The 14,151-nt window shown below is 39.3% G+C and overlaps 1 long non-coding RNA gene across 1 annotated transcript; it reads left to right on the top strand.

Moving 5' to 3' along the window:
* Positions 1–1,191: 1,191 nt before the first annotated feature.
* On the top strand, positions 1,192–3,406 carry LOC128093641 (uncharacterized). The gene is made up of 2 exons (XR_008212655.1): positions 1,192–2,023; positions 2,117–3,406. It is a non-coding gene; the product is annotated as an uncharacterized LOC128093641 (long non-coding RNA).
* The last annotated feature ends 10,745 nt before the right edge of the window (positions 3,407–14,151 follow it).

Raw genomic sequence — 14,151 nt, 5'->3', positions numbered from 1 at the left:
TAATGCATTCTGCTAAAACGCTCAACCAAACCACAATGACTACTCCAGTTTGTCAACTCCAAGAAGGTCTGCAGCGTTCGGGCGGGAAATGTCAGGAAAATCCAAAAAGTAGGTGGCATAGTGGATGCACCGCGCTTAGGAACCAGTACGTGGGTGTCATTAGGTACACTACGTACGACAAATCAAGGATCGTTCCAAAAAGCTAGCAAAAAAATTAAAAAATCAATGAATTTATCGTTTTAATTTGTTTTGAATGATTTTAAAATCTGGTACCAGCAAAAGAATATTTATGAATGAACGGAGAGGAGAGAGGAGTTGTAAAAGTTTTCTATGAATGAATGAGAGGGAGAGAGTGCAAGTGCATTTCATCCTGTGCGCGTTTACATAACTTGCATGCAAGATTGTAAACATAATTTGATCTGCAGCAGTGTGTGTGAATGTGTTTAAAGGGAAGAGGCGGACTTGTTAGGGAAACTATTCACTGTTTATGTCACGATCACTAGAATTTTCAAATTATAAAATATACTGTCAATTAACAATCGGGAAACATAGATTGCTACTGTTCACCATACTTACGTTTTCATAGTCATAGAGTTTAGTGTTGAGTTTTAAGAGGGAATTTTCAGGGATTACCAAGCGAAAATCGTTGTTATCCACAGAGATCAACATGGCCATTAAATTTCGTACGAAAATAAACATGATAAAACCGATTTTCGCCCCGCGCGCACCCAAAAATTCTCCAATTAAAATCTCAACACACTTTTCACATGTTTACAGCATCTTAAAGCACATTTTAGTGACAGATGATTGACAGATTCTGTGAGTTCCCTGATAAGATCGCATGCACACAGACACAACGGTGATAACGAGATCTCGAGATAGTGTACTAAAAAGCAACTCCGACAACGTTGAAATATTTCATGTATAGTCACACATGACTTTACTTTTGTATATAATTGCTCCGGAGCCCCAGTCATAAACTTATTATTTTTTTTAAAATTTATTTATTTGCATGCTATTTATTGAATTTTAAAATGTTCATGTGCATGTGTTATTTAATTTATTTTCTTGTAGTGATTTCGTTAATTTTAATGTTTTTGCTAATTACCTTTTCAACAATTGGTGAGTTACCACGAAGTATATAGATGGATTATTCGCTGGAGGCCGGAGTTGAAATATACGTTGAGGACACAGGTTTGACCTGCTAAACAGCGCGGAGAGGGATTTTATCCTTCGTTGAAGCCTTATGACCCCGATAATTCCTATCACAATACTTCGCAAATCTCACATGTTTCTTATATATTTTTGGATGTTAGAGGTCAGATTTGAATGGTGAAATGTTTCATGAGCTACCGTAAAGGTAGTGAATTCCGGTCCTGTGTTCGTTATGCTTGGTTTGGAAGGTTCAGCTAGGCCGCACCGGTTGGGGACTCGCAAAAAATTCACAAATAAAACGAATTTTTGAGTTGAAAAAAAAAAAATCCTTGCTCTCAAGTATTTTTTTTACCCGAGCTGGGGGAGAGTGTAACCGTCGGGACTTCACTAGTGAAGGTCTCCGCGGCTATCGCGTAGTAAATTCGTAAAAATACCATGCTTGGGTAGTGTTTGTGTGTCTGGTGGTTTTCTCCCAGCGAAGACCCGGCTCATCGTCCAACAACAACATCCCAGTGTGCAGCCAGCGCTACCAACGAACTTCCATAACCCGCCACCAGAGGAGCTGTTAGCTGTGGGCGGGGAGGCGAAAGGAGTCGTGACAGGAAGGATGGGGATCAGGGGTGAAGGCTCGGATGAAGATGGGGAGGCAAGGGGAAGAACTAGGACCGCCATTATTCTGGGAGTCCGCGGAATCGTTCTATTCCCCGGACGACGCCAAAGCGAACAGATCGATCGACTACCATCTGTTCCGCCAAGTTATTTTTAATAGTGCCCAATAGTGCCCATCAGTGCCCAGCATCACCAGCTGGACCAGTAGGAGAGCAACACCGAGTTGCTAGAGTGCAGGAGTTGATTTGGAGGACACCAGGTACGCCAGTAGTCTCCACAGTACGCCCAAAGATCCCTACCCACCCCAAAACCCAACCGTCACGACCCTAACCTCAAAACCATCTACTGCCAGGACCCCTTGTGTTTGGTGATAACCGTCTCAGTACCAACGACGGCTCACCCGTGTCGCGGACACCTACCGGGGACTCAAACCACCTCGAGTCTCCCCGAACGCAACCGTTACCGGGATAACCTGCTCGACCTGTGCCTATCCGGGGATTCCGGGCACCCTCGACGGTGTACCGAAGGCCACAGCCGTAACCATCTGTGGTGAGGCCAGGACGAGCAGCGGACGGGTCCATCGACGACGCGCCGTAGGAGAGCCACCTTGGACGGTGCAGCGACCTCAAATTTAAATCATTAAATTTGTCCATTTTTCGAACCTCACCACAGTTCTGATCATGCGCGCTTACGCAAGCATAAATAATTTTACACGTCGACTCGCGTTGCGCGACAAATAATTAAGCTTATGTACAGGTGTGGATCATGAGTCATCCTCACCTGAAAAGCCCTTTATTAAATTTCGCCAATTGTTAGGCAATCAAAAAAAAAATGGTTAAGCTTTCAATTATGAATGTGCGATGTTATTACACAGGGGAAATTGAGGGTGTGGCTTAACCAAATTCATTGACATGTTTGTTCAATGGAGAATTCGACCTTCTCATTATTGACCAACATTTTGGAGAATGTTTTAGGAACATAATTTTGATATTCCAATAACATAATTTAAAGTTTCACGACAATGGTTCGAACCCATGACTTCCGATTTTGAGGTGTACTCACTACACCATACGGAAAGTCACGAAGAATTGCAGAGGTCTGCATAATTTAATTCATGAGGTTCATCGATGCTTCTCATCGAAACGGACCACTTTTAGTAGAACAAAATTTAGTAGAGTTTTCGGGGACTGACTATAAAAACTCCAAAATTCTTGAGGAGGGCAGTTAGTTCCAGTTAGTTCCAGTCAGTTCCAGCCAGTTCAAGCCCAGTCCAGTTCCAGATCCTGAAGAAGCCCCAGACCAGCCGGACCCGCCAGCAGCCACCAGTAGTAGAGGCCCCAGTCCAGCCGGACTTAGCGGTGGAGGCCGCAGTCCGCCGGGACTTAGCCGCTGTGAAGAGTCCGCCGGGACTTAGCCGCCGTGAAGAGTCCACCCGGGACTTAGGAGTTCGGGGTCTGGCATGGCTCGGCGAAGAGGTCTGGAGGACAAGTCTGGCTTCAACGTAGAGAATTGGCTCGACGAAAGTCTTAATGAAATTAGCAACAAAAAGTTGAGTGATGTGATCGTGCGCGTAAAAGTTGAGAGTGTTACCGCAAAAATGTAATCTTTTAAAAAAGTGTAATACACAAATAAGTGAAGTTTACTGATCTGTTTTGACTCTACAAGTAAATATCACAAAAATCCTGAAAGCCTAAACCGCTCGGGCCGTTCAACGGCAAGCGGTCGTGCACGCGTGCGCCAGTCTGAAGAAGCGGAAGTGAAGAAGGAGAAGAAGGAGGGAGCGGAAGTGTGTAGCAGAAACAGGAAGGTGGACATCGCCGGCGAGCTGCGATCGACGACGGGGCCCCGAAGAAGAAGTGAAGAAAAAGGTCAGATTAGTCTGTAAGAAAGTGGGAGGAATAAAGAGAAGTTTTACATTGGACATCACAAGCATTCCCCAGCTGCACGACTTGACTAAAGGCGTGCCGACCCTGAGGGCCTTGAACTCTGGGAGTCTCTGTGACGCTCAGTAGTCGGACAACCCCGTAAGTTACAGGTTTGATTCAAACAATGAGTAATCCATGATGGAAGCTATCCAGATTGGATTAAAATTTGCGAATGATGTTGTTCTTACCCTGAAGTTTAATCATGGATCTAAGTAATTCCATCAATATTATGAATTTTAATGCTCGCTCTTTAAAAGCGAAAGAAAATGAATTTTTCAACTTTTTACGAGTTCATAACGTGCATGTTGCTGTTATAACCGAAACATTTTTAAAAACTGGCACTTATTTGAAAAGTGATCCAGATTATAAAATTATAACCAATAACAGAATGAATCGAAATGGCGGTGGAGTTGCAATAGTTATCCACCGTAGCATGACTTATAGCACGTTACGTGACTTTAAGTTAAAAGTTATTGAAAGTTTGGGCATTGAACTTGAAACTTCTTTTGGGAAAATTATGATTGCAGCTGCATATTTGCCTTTCCAATGCACTGGGGAAAATAAAAATTATTTCAAAGGGGATTTGAATAAACTTACTCGGCATAGATCTCGATTTTTGATCATCGGTGATTTTAATGCCAAACACCAATCTTGGAATAATTCAAAAGTAAATTCCAATGGTAAAATTCTATTCAGAGATTGCACTTCTGGTCTTTATTCGGTTTTATATCCGAATGGGCCAACTTGCTTTTCTTCTGTTAGAAATCCATCAACAATTGATTTGGTTTTGACAAATCAAAGTCAGTATTGTGGTCCTTTAGTGACTCATGCTGATTTTGATTCTGATCATCTTCCAGTAACTTTTTCACTTTCTCATGAAGCAGTTACCAGACCCAATAGTTCTGTGTTTAATTATCACAAAGCTAATTGGGACAGGTATCAGCATCATATTGAGAATAATTTAAATCATGATTTTGTTTTAGAAACCAAAGCTGATATTGATTCAGCCTTGGAATCTTTAACTAATGCAATTCTGGATGCTAGGAATATTGCTATTCCTAAAGTCCAACTCAAGTTTGATTCTCCCATTATTGATGACGATCTTCAGCTTCTGATTCGTCTGAAAAATGTTCGCCGAAGACAGTATCAACGTTCTCGTGATCCTGCACTGAAGCGAATTCAAAGAGATTTGCAAAAGGTTATTGACCACAGATTCACTCTCCTGCGAAATGAAAAGTTCGCAAGAGATGTCGAACAAATTAAACCTTATTCCAAACCTTTTTGGAAACTTTCAAAGGTTCTTAAGAAACCTCAAAAACCAATCCCTTCTTTAAAAGATGGTGATAATATTCTATTAACTAATGGGGAGAAAGCTCAAAAACTTGCTCAGCAGTTTGAGAGTGCCCATAATTTCAACTTAAATGTTTTGAGTCCTATTGAAGATCAAATTTCAATAGAATTTCAGAATATTGTTGAACAAGAATTTTCATCAGATGAAGCTTTTAATACGGATCTGAATGAAATAAAATCTATTATCAAAAAAATTAAAAATATGAAAGCCCCTGGTGAGGATGGCATTTTTTACATTTTAATTAAAAAATTACCAGAAGCAACTTTAAGTAGCTTGGTCAAAATTTGCAACAAATGTTTTGATTTGGCATATTTTCCCAGTAGTTGGAAAAATGCCAAAGTAGTTCCGATTTTGAAACCGGACAAAAATCCTGCCGAAGCTTCAAGCTATCGGCCCATTAGTTTGCTTTCATCTATTAGTAAATTATTCGAAAGAATAATTCTTAATAGAATGATGACGCACATTAATGAAAATTCAATTTTCGCTGATGAGCAGTTTGGATTTCGCCTTGGGCATTCAACTACTCATCAGTTGTTGAGAGTTTCAAATTTAATTCGAAGCAACAAATCTGAGGGCTATTCTACTGGCGCTGCTCTTCTAGACATAGAAAAAGCATTTGACAGTGTTTGGCATAAAGGTTTGATTGCGAAATTGAAAAGGTTTAATTTTCCGATTTATATCGTGAAAATTATTCAAAATTATTTGACGGATCGTACTCTACAGGTATGTTATCAGAACAGCAAATCTGATCAACTACCTGTACGTGCTGGCGTCCCTCAAGGAAGCATTTTGGGTCCAATTTTATACAATATTTTTACTTCTGACTTGCCTGATTTGCCCCCAGGATGTCAGAAATCACTTTTTGCTGATGATACAAGCATCTCCGCCAAAGGTAGAAGTCTTCGTGTCATCACAAGAAGATTACAAAAAAGCTTGGATATTTTCAATTCTTATTTGAAAGAATGGAAAATTACTCCAAATGCTGCAAAAACTCAACTTATTATTTTCCCTCACAAACCAAGGGCTGATTTTCTTAAACCAAAAAGTCATCACATTATAAAGATGAATGAGGTAAATTTAAAGTGGGAGGATCAAGTGAAATATCTTGGACTTGCTTTTGACAAAAACCTTACTTACAAGGATCACATTGAAAGTATCCAGGTTAAATGTAACAAATATATTAAATGTTTGTATCCACTTATAAACAGGAATTCTAGACTTTGTCTCAAGAATAAACTGTTAATTTATAAACAAATTTTCAGACCTGCCATGCTTTATGCTGTGCCGATCTGGACAAGCTGTTGTTTAACCAGGAAGAAAAAACTTCAGAGGATTCAGAACAAAATTCTGAAAATGATTCTGAAACTTCCTCCCTGGTTCAGCACCAGTGAACTTCATCAATTAGCCGAAGTTGACACTTTGGATGTTATGTCCAATAAGATAATTGATGCATTTCGACAAAAATCATTGCAGTCTTCAGCTGCATTGATCCGCTCTTTATATAGTTTATAAGTTAGTTTTAAGGTATCCCTTTTCCCTTTTGTACATGTAGGACCTCCTACATTTGAAATCACTGAATAGCGAAAGCTACAATATTTCATGAATAAATGAAAGTTGCTAGTATTTAAAATTGAGGTGAAAAGTCAACGATTGTGATTGGACACTCAATAATATTTTAACTGAATGAATGTACATGGAAGAGAAAAACTGAATAAATATAAATTTAAAAAAAAAAAAAAAAATTAAAAATTCAATAAACTCACAATTTTAAGCGTGTTGTTGTCTACAAATCTTTTATTTGGCATGTTCAGCATCATTTAAAACAATGTTGACTGACATTGAATCGTCCTTTTCACCAAAATAAGTGTTTTGAGTTCGACATCTGAAATCAGCCATGGCCACTAGCATTTTCACAGCAAAACAGCTAGCGCACCATTTGATTTTGCTGCCTGACAAAATTTAACCTCACTTTACGTACACGCAATACATACCGTAAACTGGGGTCGATCGGGACACATGGGGCGAATTGGGACAGCAGTTTTAACCATGTTGGAGCACAATATTTTGATTATTCTGGTTGGTTTCGGTTAGAACAGACTCAGACCAACAAAATGTGTACATCCATTTCCAAATTTAAAAGCTTTAAGTGCTCTAAAAACTGCTGTCCCTATTCAGACTGAAGTCCCGATTCGCCCCAGATTACGGTACGCACGCAGATTATTCTATTCTATTATATTCTTGTAGATTCTATCCCAATATTGGCTGAAAATTCATATCGAAAAAAGTGATTTTTCTGTTTACCTTATTTTGCTTTTTTTTTTTCTTTTGGTCGACAAAACAGCCCAGTTAACTCAACCGGAATTCTGAAACGGAATTCAATTCGAATCTTCACGTTTTCCGTTTCAAACGCAACAACCGATTCCGTGTACGTACCGGTTATTGCGTTTGAAACGGAATACGTAAACGATTCGAATTGAATTCCGTTTCAGAAGTCCTATTGAGTTGACTGGGAGTGCGCCCATACACTGCCCACTCGGAAAATAATCTGGTAAATTTGAGTGTCTGGCGCAGGCGGACGTTTGTCGTGCAGTTCAGACACACTTCCCACATTGACTGGACAGCCCGCCGCTCTGGCGATCCGCCAGCGTTTGATTTGGCGGACCACGGGCGACCCGCTGGCGGATAAAATTTGCAACAGTTTTTTTTTATTGTGACGTTGGTCCGCCAGCGACTCGCCCCGGGGTCGCCCAGGTTTGCCTTGAAATGTTTCACCCGCCGTTCATCCGCCCCACATACGCCGTTTTGTATGGTTCAACCGCCCCTATAGGATGGTCCGCCAGCGGGTCGCCCTCGATACGCCTCCCATATAAAAGTTCATCCGCCTAAAAAGCCCCAACCGCCGTGGCTCGCCCTCGACCCGCCTTTCATATACGGTTCGGCCGCCCCTGTAAGATGGTCCGCCAGCGGGTCGCCCCCGATCAGCCCCCTATATAAAGTTCAACCGCCCAAAAAGCCCCGCCTTGGCTCGCCCTTGATGCGCCTTTCATATACGGTTCAGCCGCCCCTGTAGGTTGGTCCGCCAGCGGCTCGCCCCCGATCCGCCCCCTATATAAAGTTCATCCGCCTAAAAAGCCCAAACCACCGTGGCTCGCCCTCGACCCGCCTTTCATATACAGTTCGGCCGCCCCTGTAAGATGGTCCGCCAGCGGGTCGCCCCCAATCAGCCCCCTATATAAAGTTCAACCGCCCAAAAAGCCCCAACCGCCTTGACTTGCCCTTGATGCGCCTCTCATATACGGTTCAGCCGCCCCTGTAGGTTGGTTCGCCAGCGGGTCGCCCTTGATACGCCCCCCATATAAAATTCATCCGCCCAAAAAGCCCCAACCGCCTTGGCTCGCCCTTGATGCGCCTTTCATACATATTTCATCCGCCCAAGCAGAATACCCGTTCAGGTTCCTTCAGGATTCTGATAGTGTTTTTTCAAGTTCATCTAAAACTGAAAAAAACACAAAGTGCTTTATATAGAATTGCAGATCTTTGTAGATTCTTGTGTGCTGAAATTTAGAAATAAAACAAAAATATGAAAAAAAAACATAATTTTCAACATAATGTTGTTCTCAATACATATTACGTGCGTTGTTAGTTCACTGAGGTGAAATGATGAAAAAAATAAAGAAACAAAATAATATATTGATAAGCAAACTTATTGCGAAGATTTTTCATTTCCTGGAAATAAAAATAATTCTTAAACTAATTCTTAAAAACTAAATTATTTAAAATGTTCATTAGGGTGGTCCAAATCCGGACTTTTTTGGGGCTACCCCCTGATATCAAAGATTGTCCCATCACTAGGCTAAATTCCAAATTTGAGCTCATTCTGACCACGGGAACCCCTCCCTCCAATCGCTTAAAGTTTGTATGGGAAAAATCGTCAAAATGTATGGAGAAAAGCATTCGCATTCGCATTCGCATTCGCATGGAGATGGTGATCTTAGCGGGTTGCAGACTGGATTTCGTCATGTGTGTGTGATACTTGTCCAGCCCAGGTTGCTTAGAAATTGATTAGAGGGAATTCAAACCAATTCTACCAGAACAGGACAGGTACACGGAGAGACCGGCCAGGGCAAATCTAAGAAAATCTTGGTTAATTTAACTAAAAGTATGGGTTAATTTTTTACACAGCTTTTTTTCAACAATCGATTGTTGATTTTGTTAACCCAAAATTGCTGACCACCAGTAACTAAAATTAACTAAAAAAATAGTTGGAATTGCCATTTTCGTTGGTTAAATGGCCGAAAAAAATTCTAGCAGTCGACTGCTAGAATATTTTTTTCAGAAAATTAACTAATTTTTTTTTGTTTTAAGCTGAAATATTGTGGAATATTCTGTAAAAAACAGGCTGGGCCATACTTTTCAACTATTTTTCAACAATTTTTTTCGTTTTATTAACTGAAATATTTTTGCATGCTGCAAATTATTAGTGAATTATAACAAAACATTTCTTAATTAAACATAATTTATGTTAGTGTCGATATATATTTTCTTTAATTATCTAACGATACAGGCCGGGCTGAATTTCTAGCTATAATTTTAACTAATGTCTTACTTAAATACAGAAAAACATTCGTGCATGTAGTCAATAATTAGCTATTGTTAGCAATATTTTTATTGAATTTGCAGTAAATTTTATAATAATGCCTCACAAATTAATGCTGGGTGTTTTTATATTCGCATTTATTCTGCCTAAAATTTTAACTTTTTGTACTAATTTGTTTTTTTTTTTTTTGCATGAAGTTATTAAATTACTGTTAAAAAGCATCAAAACAAAACTTTTTATTATCTGTTATTATAAAACATGTAAAGTTTGATTAAAGTTTGATAATAATAAAACATATTACAAATTTTGTTAAACATATTTATAAAAGATGTTTAATTTCTCGTGAATTCCTTGAAGATATTTCACCAAGTAAGTTATTATGTTGTATAAAATTGAGTGTTGTATTCACTTACCATCACTGTGCAATCATCCGATAAGTCATCATCATCTACAACGGTCTCAGGTTTAGTTATTTTTCACACAGAATTTACACCAAAACGAACCTTTTGCTGCAAATAGACATATAAAATTTATTAGTAATTTGATACAAAATCCTTAATTTTGTCTATAAACTGAAAAAAGGATCGTAAATAAATGTAATTATAATGAGGAAAGAAGAAATATCAATAATGCTCCGTTTCCTGAAAACAATATTTTGAGTTTTACTTACCAGTTTATTTAGCAGTCTTCTATTAACAGCATTTTTAAAATATTTCTATCTTCTTTTGTATATCTTTTATAAATTTTATTTTTTAGACATTTCCCATCATCTCATTTTTATTTTGATATTATGTGTACTCATTTCCATATATTTTATGGTTGATGATTCTGAAAAAAAAAATGGTTCATTAAAATTGTATCCATCGTAAGCACGAAGGTTTTTGATTATTCAGTTTTCTAATTAAAATCACAACAGATAAATTGTTATGTAAAAATAAATCCATACTTACTTAGATTAACCAACCTTTTGTTAAATTTGCCCGTGCAAGTATTGTCGTGCAAGAGTTCGCCCGCCTCTTCCTTTCACTGCCCTTCCCTTTCCTTAAAACATTGTCATGAAGTCCCCTCGCATCAGAGGTCCTCATTGCGAATGTCCTCGTCTTGTTCTTCATAGTTTATCACCTGCAAAGAAATCATCAACAAACTTACTCACCAATTGCACCTCCACAGTTGCAACAGTGTTCACTTCGATTTGCACTTCAACATTAGCCAAATAGTGTGATTTTCACCTTTCACATTCTCTCACTTCACAATTAACAACACAAACTCAACAAATCGACCGCTCTTGTTCGAATCCTGACTTCAAATGACAAACGTAAACAAACCCAAGTTCATCTTTTAAATAATCAACCAATTGATATTTACATTTAACCAAAAAAAATCTTGATTTTTCTAAAACCAAAGCTAACAGTCGAGCACGTTCATTCGAGTTCGGGAAATCTGTTAGCTTTTTGCCTTTAGCATTTTCAACAAACAAGTTATTAAATTATTACTGAATTTTGGTTGATTCAACTGAAAATTGGCCGTAACAAGAACGTTTTTGTGAAATTTACGAAAGTAAAATCAACAATTTTAATTGTTAAAATTTCTGGGCACAGTCTCTCCGTGTAGCACCATGAAAGCCATCCATTGCCGGCCGCTCCCATCTCCACCATTCACCGGGAGAGGAATAAGGATTAGGAGCACGGGAAGTGTTGATGCTGAACTTACTTAGAAAAAGGTAGCGAAACCGCAGGCTCTTTTTCCCAACCTTATTGTGGAACTCGATCAAACTGACCATTTGATCAAATTTAATCGAATTTAAACAACAAGGATGCGTAAATGTCGCGTGGAGTTGGTAGTTGTGATGGGTAAAGGTCTGGGATTCGCCCTAAGCAAGCGATACGACCATTGGCATAAATGAAGTTAACTGTTAGATTTTTATTCTCAAGGCAAGCAATCGGATGCTGGTGATGAGACAATTCCCGTTTAGATTTAGTGAGGTTTATTATTTTAACAGGATTGAAAATTTATTCTCAAAGCAAGCAGTCGGATGCTGCTGCTGAGAAAGTGTTATTATTATTTCAGTATATTTTATATTTTAATCCCGACGCGAATATTTGTTTGAGATCTTATCTTAGACAGCCGGCTGTGGAAAGATAAGATCCATGCGCCTAAATTTCAATCATCATTTATTCCAATACGATTCATTGTTACGTTTACGGAAGTGGCTCTCCTGTGAGCAAAATTAATAAAAAAGGGGACCATCCATAAACTACGTGGACACTTTAGGGGAAAGAGGAGAGGGGAGGGTTTCTGGCGAATGTCCACACTCCATACAGAAAAAGCTTTTATTAGCATTGACAATTGACCACGAGGGGGGGGGGAGGCGGTGGAGGGGTTTTAAGATTTCAAAAAAAAAAAAAAAAAAAAGTGTCCACGTGGTTCATGGATTGTCCCAAACCGAAAACTAATGTGTGTTAACTGCTGGAAAATGTGCATTAGCAAACCGACAACGACCACAGCATTATTTGAATGAATCATCCAGCACTTTCCTCTCCTAACCAAGCCACCCTTCCCCCTCAAGCCCACCAGAGCAGCTGAAAAGAGAACAAAAAAAGAACGCTCTCACCCGATGCATCAGCGACATCCTCGAGTCCAACTGTAGACGAAAGCTTTTAAACTCTCACAGAGAGCCGCCGGGCCGGCCCCGCTCAGCAGCTCTTCACACCAACAAATTGCACAGCTTCTCCTTATTTTGGTTGCCAAAGCAAAAGCTCTTTTTCTGCAGCACACAAACACTATCCGTTTCGTCGATTTTTCTTCATCTCTGTAAATGTCATCTCACGGCCAACCTCTCGCAAGCTACTCGGACCAATACTCTCACCCAACACAAATCTCTCCAACTATGCTTCTCTTCATCGATTTTTTTCTTCTGCTTGCCTCCTGTCAAATATGGCCTAACAATTTGTACCAAAACAACACAATTTAAATCGCGATAAAACTGATTATAACACCTATTATCACTGATATTCCATATTTCCCGTGTAACTATCTTCACTAACAAACGAATAAAACCACTTTTGCCGCGAATACGCCAATTTTTCGCCGAAAAAACGCGAAGATACCGGGAGCATCACACAAACGCGTCATGCTCTTTTCCCTAGGGGGGTGGCCATCCGTCAAAATGTATGGAGAAAAGCAACTGTTTTACTTTTTGACCTGTGGAAAGCGCCATAATTATCCGATTCTTACCATTTCTCAAATGTAGAACCTTCATTAAATTTAGAACAAGTTTTCCGAAGACACCATATTTTTAAGATTTTTTCCCGCGAAGTTATTAGCGCCCAAAACTGACCATTTTTGCGCGGCCAGCTGTAAGGGGCTACCTAACAACGATGTTTATTTCCAATTCGTACACGCACGTGCTCTCTCTCAGGTTCAAACTCTCTCACGAGTTTGCTTGCCTGCCTGCCTGCCTGCCTGCTTACCAACAAGCGCGCGCTGTTTCTCTGCTTGGTCTTTTGTCGTCGTCGTCGTTTTCGTTTGCTATCCGCTGCGCTGCGTTCTTGGCATGTTTATTATCATTTTCAACTAAAATAGTAGGTTTGTTATGAGATATATTTAGCATATAAATTCTTAGATTATGTCAAGATTTAAAAAAAAAAATATTAATTTATCTGCTTTTGTTACAAGAAATACAATGAAGTTTTTTGAGATAACGGGAATTTCTTCAGTTTTTTTTAAAACTGAATCCAAATGAGTGGGAAAACAACGAAGAGTAGGGGAAATCTACCCATTTTAATCCTAATAAGCGGTCGTGTTTGAATGATGCTGGATAATCTAGAGTCTCCCTTGAATTTTACTAAAACCAAGTACACCAACGAGTAGAGCAAGTTTTTGTGAACATTTCTGTTTATTTTCACTTTCACTAAAAGTTATTCTATTTCTTTACCAAGCATTTAACAAAAAAAAATTCCCAAGGGTATTCTAATCGAGGCGAATGCATTGGGCCACGCCCATTTTTCTAATATCGGCTTAGTTCTTTTTTCTTCCAACACTCTGTCGAGTGTTGCCATTTGCGCTGACAGTTCAAACGAACACTCACGAAAAGTGGCATTTATAGGAAAAGTTTCCTGGCATCGCTGGCTGTGCTGCTGGTGGTGTTGACGGCCAGCCTTTGTTCTTTTTTGCCTTCGTCTCTCGCTCGGTTTTCTTCAGCCTTCGATTTGAATGCAAAGTGAAAATTGAAACGTCAAACGACTTGACGCGTTTGTTTTTTTGATGGCGCTTGCTAATTTATTACATTTTTCGGGATTATTCTTCAAGTGAGTGCCTTACTAATGATCAAAAGAACATGTTGCCGGTAGTTGGAAGCAATTTCATATCTTAAGCGCCGTGAAAAAGTAAGCGAAAGTGAAAAGGTAATTTTGGCGATATTCATTAAGCGTTTGAGGGATTCTCGTGTGTGTCACTGTGTGTGCCAACAAAATGATGAGAAGTGGTCTCGCAAAATACAAATTATGGTCAAAAGT

The sequence above is a fragment of the Culex pipiens genome, chromosome 1 (genome assembly GCF_016801865.2).
Source record: "Culex pipiens pallens isolate TS chromosome 1, TS_CPP_V2, whole genome shotgun sequence".
NCBI lineage: Eukaryota > Metazoa > Arthropoda > Insecta > Diptera > Culicidae > Culex > Culex pipiens.
This window is presented reverse-complemented; position numbering and strand designations above follow the sequence as displayed.